The sequence below is a fragment of the Pyxicephalus adspersus genome, chromosome 2, assembly GCF_032062135.1.
Source record: "Pyxicephalus adspersus chromosome 2, UCB_Pads_2.0, whole genome shotgun sequence".
In the NCBI taxonomy this organism is placed as follows: Eukaryota; Metazoa; Chordata; class Amphibia; order Anura; family Pyxicephalidae; genus Pyxicephalus; species Pyxicephalus adspersus.
In genome coordinates, this window is record NC_092859.1 from 72,001,075 (window position 1) to 72,008,343 (window position 7,269).

The window sequence follows — 7,269 nt, forward strand, 5'->3', positions numbered from 1 at the left end:
TAACCAAACGCAACAAATGTAAACAGTCCAACACCAAGGATGTGATGTCATCCACTAACTGGTCCCCAGCTGGGATGTGTGTAACAGTCAAGACTACTGCTGCTTTTAAAAAGGGAAGCTACAATTAAAGACATTTGCTTACAAGAAAGGACAATGGCACTATACAGTGGCGTACGCTGCTTTTTTTATATATATATATTTATTCAAAGGGTCATTCAGCACTTGCCATATTTTTGAAATACCACTGCACTGTTATCACCAAATTACACCTACTTATCCTCTATAACACAAATGTACCCAACCTTTTTCAACCTCCTTAAACATATGTATATATTTTAGTCTCCTTATACCATCAATGCTATACCAGATTATCACAGAATAGAAATGTAATACTGATCTTATCAGTGGATTCACTTTGTTATTGTAAACTATGACTGTTAGGGGAATTGCTGGAGCAATGTAACTGTTCTGAATCATATACAGTAAACAGCTACAGATCCTGAATTTTATTAGAAAATGCACCAACAATACTAAATTCAAAATCTAGGTATACCATTGTTGTAACCCAAAAAGGTTTTAGCAGAAGTTGGGAATAAAGAAGGGAAAGTTTTACTTACCACTATATCATCTAAGAATGGAATTTCATTCTTTAATAAAGGAAAAAAAAAAACTTTTTACATTTCGAACACCTAGTAAAACAACAAATTTCTTTTCTAGTCTAAAGAAATACAGCATTATTAACTGATCTTCTTCCTCCCATGGTACAAGACTAATGCTAACAATACAACACAACAGTAAAACACATAGATCATTATTTTACTTACCACAATTTTAACCACCTTGGCGATAATACTGTCCTAAAATAAAACAGGAACGCATGTATGCATTATATGTTACAGAAATAATAATTTATTTGTTTACAATATCAGCATAACAATGTATAGGATTACTTACAAACCTAAATATATGTAAAATTATTAAAAAAAATTGCATCAGTTACTACGTAGTCTTTTATTCAAAAATGTATTCAATATACCAACAAAAAAGCAGGCCAGTCACTATCATAAGGAACACATAAGCGAGTGGGCACAGATTTCTCTATTCAACCTCCCTGTCCTTGTTACGGCCAGATTCACACTCTGTGCCATGGGAAACTTCCTAGCTAATTGGACTTACTTTGATGGTCAGCCACTTTTTTTACCCATGTGTAGAAAAATCTCAAACATTCCTACATAGATTATGTCTATTGTTAGTCCGAACAATAGATGACCAAAACATAGGAATACATAGATTTTTTTTCTAAAGTGGCAAAATTAACTGATTGGGAGTATGCAGCAGTGACTGTATGTCTCATGAGCCAGACAGTCAGGATTTTACAGGAAAGCAAAATTTGTATGGGGTATTTATGAAGGTAAATAATGGATAACTGAGCAAAAGTACAAGCCATTGAATCAATGTTTCATAAATATATTATCTTTGAGAATAGGTGCAGTCTAGTTTGGGCAGTGAAGAACCAATATATAGATCTTGTGTTGTAATTGTGTTTTTTACCTTTAATAAAAAATGCTTTTGAGGTATAAAAATGTGTTGATGTCTAAACTGCACACATTTTTTTAAAACAATATAGATCAAATATCAATAAAGATCCATCAAATTACACCCTACTTTTTCAGAATTTGTCAGGGGACTATTTTATGGCAATTCACACATGTGTTGTGGCATTTGTTGTGTTACGGAAAGGAAGCTGACCAAGATATTGGCAAAGTCAACCCAGTAGGTAAAAGACTGTAGCCATTACGTATGTAAAACTATATAGACCGGACATTTTAAAGGGGACCAAATAAAAGTAAAAGCGATTTTTTCAAGTTTGCTTTTTTAGTTTAAATTGTTAGAACAAATGTGTTTAAACATACAAATAGTCTACTACTGTCTAGATTATTATGACAATGTTCCTTGTTAGAACAGGTAGGTAAAATTGCCTATTTGGTGATCCTAGAATTAGAAGATATAGTAGGTGGATCATTTCTTACCACAAATCCAAACAGGACATTTGCAACATCATCTCCAATTGTCTCAGCATTTTGAAGTGTGACTGTCTACAAAACAAAGTTTAAATTGTAACAAATGCAGTTTACTGTAGATATATGTTATTAAACTGTTTATTTATATAATTTTATGTGAAATAACTGTCTAGTAGAAAGCATTGACAAGACAAAGAAATATACATTTTTACGAATGGTAGGTTGAGGTAAGCTTCCCTGCACAATAAATTGCTGTAGCCATGCTCTACAACAGGTATACATTTCTTTAAAGTACCATGCCATCTCTTCTTAAAAAACAGGCAACCTGCTTTAGTTGCTGATTAGAAGTAGAAAAATATTTTTCTTTCTGCTCTTAGGGGATAGGGACCCAGCTTTGTCTGCTTGTCGTGCATGCAGTATGTAGTGACCAAAATGTTTCCTGGCTAAAGTGGTGGATTTGCATGTCTGGGATGTGTTCATGCACACCATGCGTTCTAGTTGAGATATTATTTTATCTGCCACATACTGCACATGTGCACCCAACTGAGAGGGAAGAGGACTGAATAAGGAAGTAAAGCATTTTGCAGCCCATTCAGAAAATAGCCACTTGGAAGGGACTAGGCAGTGAGAAACAGAAGAATTTGAGACACTGGACTGGATGGAAGAATAAGTGTGTATTATGTAAAAGATATATGTAAACATTTTATTTAAATTTTTTGTCTATTTTGGTGAATATTTTGCAATAATGATATACTAGGGATTATGTATGTGCGACAGCTTATTTGTTTATTTTTTTTGGAAACTAAACTAAAAACTAAAATGAAATAAAAATATTACTTACCACTTTTGTGCCAAGAATATTGTCGATGGTGCATCCAACTTTTCCCTAAAATGAAAAATGTGGAGTTTTCTTATACATTTTTCAAATCAAGAAAAGGATTCCCATACAGAACATGCCAAAATAAGATAGTAAGCTTTTCATACCAGCAAGGCATTCACTTGTTGCAGGAAAGCTTGAAAGAGGACAGCATTTTGGCTTTCCTAGAAGGAAACAGGTAAAATAAAAAATACATTAATAATACAATAAAATAAACAATGCTAATATAATAGGTGAACAATATCATACCACATTTAAACTATCTACCTTATCTTGTACTGATGTGGTCTTTGGGTGTCTAACATCTGTAGACTCTTAGTCATAACCAAACCCAAGATTGATCCTAACACTTAGTCCTTGAATCACCCAATCCTTAAAATCTGTCTCTAGATTAGGCCATTATTTCTAAATTGTATTCAATGCCTAACACTTGCCCATCAGTGCAATTTAATGTTATCACCTGACCTATGTATAACACTTAACTCCTAACCTCATCCTACAGTTAAACCTTACCATAAACTTTAAAATAGGTAAAATAAACTATATTAACAATTTAAATTCTAGTAAAGGTGCCTATTCCCTTTCCAGCACTTAAGAATTATGTATTCTTTTGTTGTATGACATTAATTATTGTATGACATTTATCCCTGTACCTTTCTCATGCATCAGGGAACCAAGCAAAGCACTATGCCTGTGCTTGGCCACTATATTTTAGTGTCTTATGTGATGGTGTGTATTACTTATAAAGCATAAATACAATGATTGCTGTATAAAGGGTACACAGGTTTTAAATCAACTGTAAGAAATAAATTGTTTTTATTCTCAGCATGCTGTCATTTTTCCAATTTTTTTATTGTTAAAACTACCAATATTCATTCCCTGTTAATATGATTGTTTTACCTTGGCTACTTTGTAGTCACACAGGAGGTTAACCAGAGTTTGGAGAACAACGGGGGCATCATCCTGAAAAACAAATAATCAAAAGATTTGTGAAAATAAACTAAATACATATGATTTATATATATAACAAAACAACACATCAATCATTTATAAAATATATAAAATACATTTCCTACCCAGTGATATTTTTGATATGAAAACCCAGTATATCACAATTTTTGAATGTTTAGGTTCAATTGTCATTATTTCAAATACCTTAGTGAACAACTTCATCCACAACATCTTTTTTGAATGTTCCAATAACCCAAAAAGCTACCAGTAGTAAATTGGAATTGCATTGCAATTGGAAAATGGAAGTGTTACAGTTCACTAGTTTTATTTTAACTTTGTTGCTACTATACTGAGCTACTTCAACCGGCATGTTTTTTCTGTGGGAGATAGGACACAACTTTAATTTAACTGTCAGGCAGAAGACAACTCAGGTACTCTACTGTGTAAAAATGTGCATTCAGTAGGGGTGCAGTCCTAAAGGACCCTCAGTATGGCAGAATAAAGGAAAGAAGTTCCTCCGCCTACCAGCTATGTCACTGTTGGTGGTACTTACAGTATTTTTGGGGAGAATAATAGAGATTCAGTCCCTTTTTTTTGCTCTTTCTTACCACTGTAACCCTTTGAAAATGGGTGGATCACAGACATCAGGCTGAAATCATTATCACCATTTTTTATCTCTCCTATTCTATGGGTGGCCTAAGCTATGGGGTATTGCAAATTATAGAAAATCATACATTTTAAATAACAATGCAAACCCTTTCCAGTTTTGTTAGTGTTTTGCTTGTATACTGTAAGTGTGAAAACCTACCTGGAACAGCTGTGCAAGGCAGTTTGGCTGAGAGACTGCTGCAGCATCTAGATGAATGAAAATAATACAAATTAAGCATGTACTGAAATTGTCATGCCTTAAATGAGAGCAAAGTACCAGTGTTATATCATTGTAAATAACGTAAAAAATATAAAATAAATCTAATATACCAAACTGTATATTGATACAACAGCAATAAAAATGTCTAAAAGCCAAGTTTGCCAGCCACTGCAAAGCATTGTAATATTAGTCTACTATTTGTGTGCAGAAATATAAAATGATTTTTTATCACAAAATAAAGTTTTATTTTCATTTCATAAAAAGATGTACTTACCATAGGAGCTGCACAGAGCAGCTAGTATAAAGACAACTGCAATTTTCATTTTGTGGATAGAACAGTCTCTTACTCCAAATGGAACTGTAGAGAATAGTAAAGAAAATGTTCAAGAACCCTTTTTATATAATACAAAGCTCAAAGGTCACAACAGATTCGTGTGCCAGTTGTACCAGTGGTCGGTGGAAAAGCACACATACACAAAGATATTTATATCTCTTATATGAGCTGGCACTTATTAAAGAACATTAATCAGTATTAGAAGAAATTAATGTATTATTATTGTTAATTATCTTCATTTAGATCTACAAACCTTTGCCTTTGCAGGACTGTGTTTTTGTTTAATCGTAATGTTATGCTTATCTTAATTCACTAATCTTGTTATATATTTACTATTATATTCAGCTTGCTGGAATTGTACACGTATGTATTTTTGTGCTGTGGTTTTGGCAATACAATTTAATGAACAGTCATCACTGAGTGTGTGGATCTCTTCTGTATTTTACACACCACGTTCACAATATTATAATGGCAATTTTGAAGCTTTGGCACTTGTCAAATAGACTAATATATATTTTCTGTATTTTGTGAATAGCTATTTTGAATTTGAAGACCCAAATTAAAAAACTGGTTACTGGGACCCAAGAAGAGAATAATTACCAAATTGTCAGCAAAGCTATTCAAAAGCAAGAAAAAAAGTGGCAAAAAAATAAAATTAAAGGAAAAAACAAACAGTAACATGTGTTTCTGGGATTTATTACTGTGATTTCACTTTCTTAACAGTCTCTTAGATTGTAACTCTTTTATTCATGCTTGAGCAGCATGGTGGCTTGGAGGTAAATGCTCTGGCCTTTGTAGCACCAGCGTCTCAGGTTCAAATCTTGGCCAGGGCACTATCAGCATTGAGTTTGCAGGTTCTCCCCGTGTCTGCATGGGTTTCCTCCCACATTCCAAAAGCAATTCAGTAAGGTTAGTTTGTTTACCCCCAAAACTGACCTTAGACTACATTAATGACATTTAATGTGAGCTCCTTTAAGGGACAGTTAGTGACACAACTATGGACTTTGTACAGCTCTGTGTAATATGATGGCGCTATATAAATACTGTGTAATAATAATTCATATTATCTTACAAACACACAGTATAATAAACGTTGATTTTGTCTTTTCCTATGGATGCTGATATTGGAATTTGGCTTCCACATTGCCAGTCCTCATTAATCTTATGATGGGTGACCACCCACCTGTCTATATACATTGATCAGCAAGAAATTTCTCCAGAGGAGACAGTAAATTCCCTATCTCCCTAATCACATAGCCAGCTATGTCAGTATTGTAATATTCTTTACCAGTGACTGTCTGGATATTTGTGTGGAGATCATATTTACCAGAGAATATATTCTCCAGTTCCAACAGGACTGATAAAAGCAAATATTTCTGAGGCTTTAAACCCCATTGGCACCCTTCCCCAGGTTATCTGTATGAAGTTCCTCCTTCTGCTGAAAGAGGAACATGTGCTCATGAGCTCCTTCTCTCTGATTTTCTTATACTTTGTGTAGTCACTTGTGCATATGATTGCTGCAACACACCGTCCATCTGCACAGGGAGCAACTCAGGGGCTTTAGATCTTTATCTTTTACCCATGGAAACCACCAAAAGTGTAAAAGTATTACCACCAGTAACATTAGTCAGGGCAGCATTACTGTCAGTATTATCAGGCTATAGTAGACAATTGCGAACACAGAAGCAATACCATTTGGGTCCTTAGCAGCATTTAGATCTGATAAGTCTCTGAACACGTTACCCTCTGCATGGCCATGTTTACCCCCTGGCTGCACACCTCAATGCCTAGGATCTGCACTGACTGCAGCACCCATAGAAGCTTCTTGTGAAAACTTCCTAAAATCCACACTAGCAGCCTCCATATCCAAACTCTGAACATGGCGCTGTTTACGTGCAATATTGCATCAGTCCTTTAAAGGCTTAGCGTTCGCTCTCCTGGTTGCCTGAAATTTCTTTTGCTTATCAATATTATTACATAAGTTTATGTGCATTGTCCTAATACACTTCAAATACCCCACACATGACAAATATTCATCAGCTTCAGCACAAATATAGCAGTACATAACTGATGATAGAGCAGATGGGGGTCACCAATGGCTTATCCTGGGGGGCTTCACCTTCAGCACTTGGATCCACTAAAACTGAGCTCAAAATATGGGAGCCATCAGCTGAACCTACCCTAGCACCCTCTATGCCACCTGGGCTAGACGAAGAAG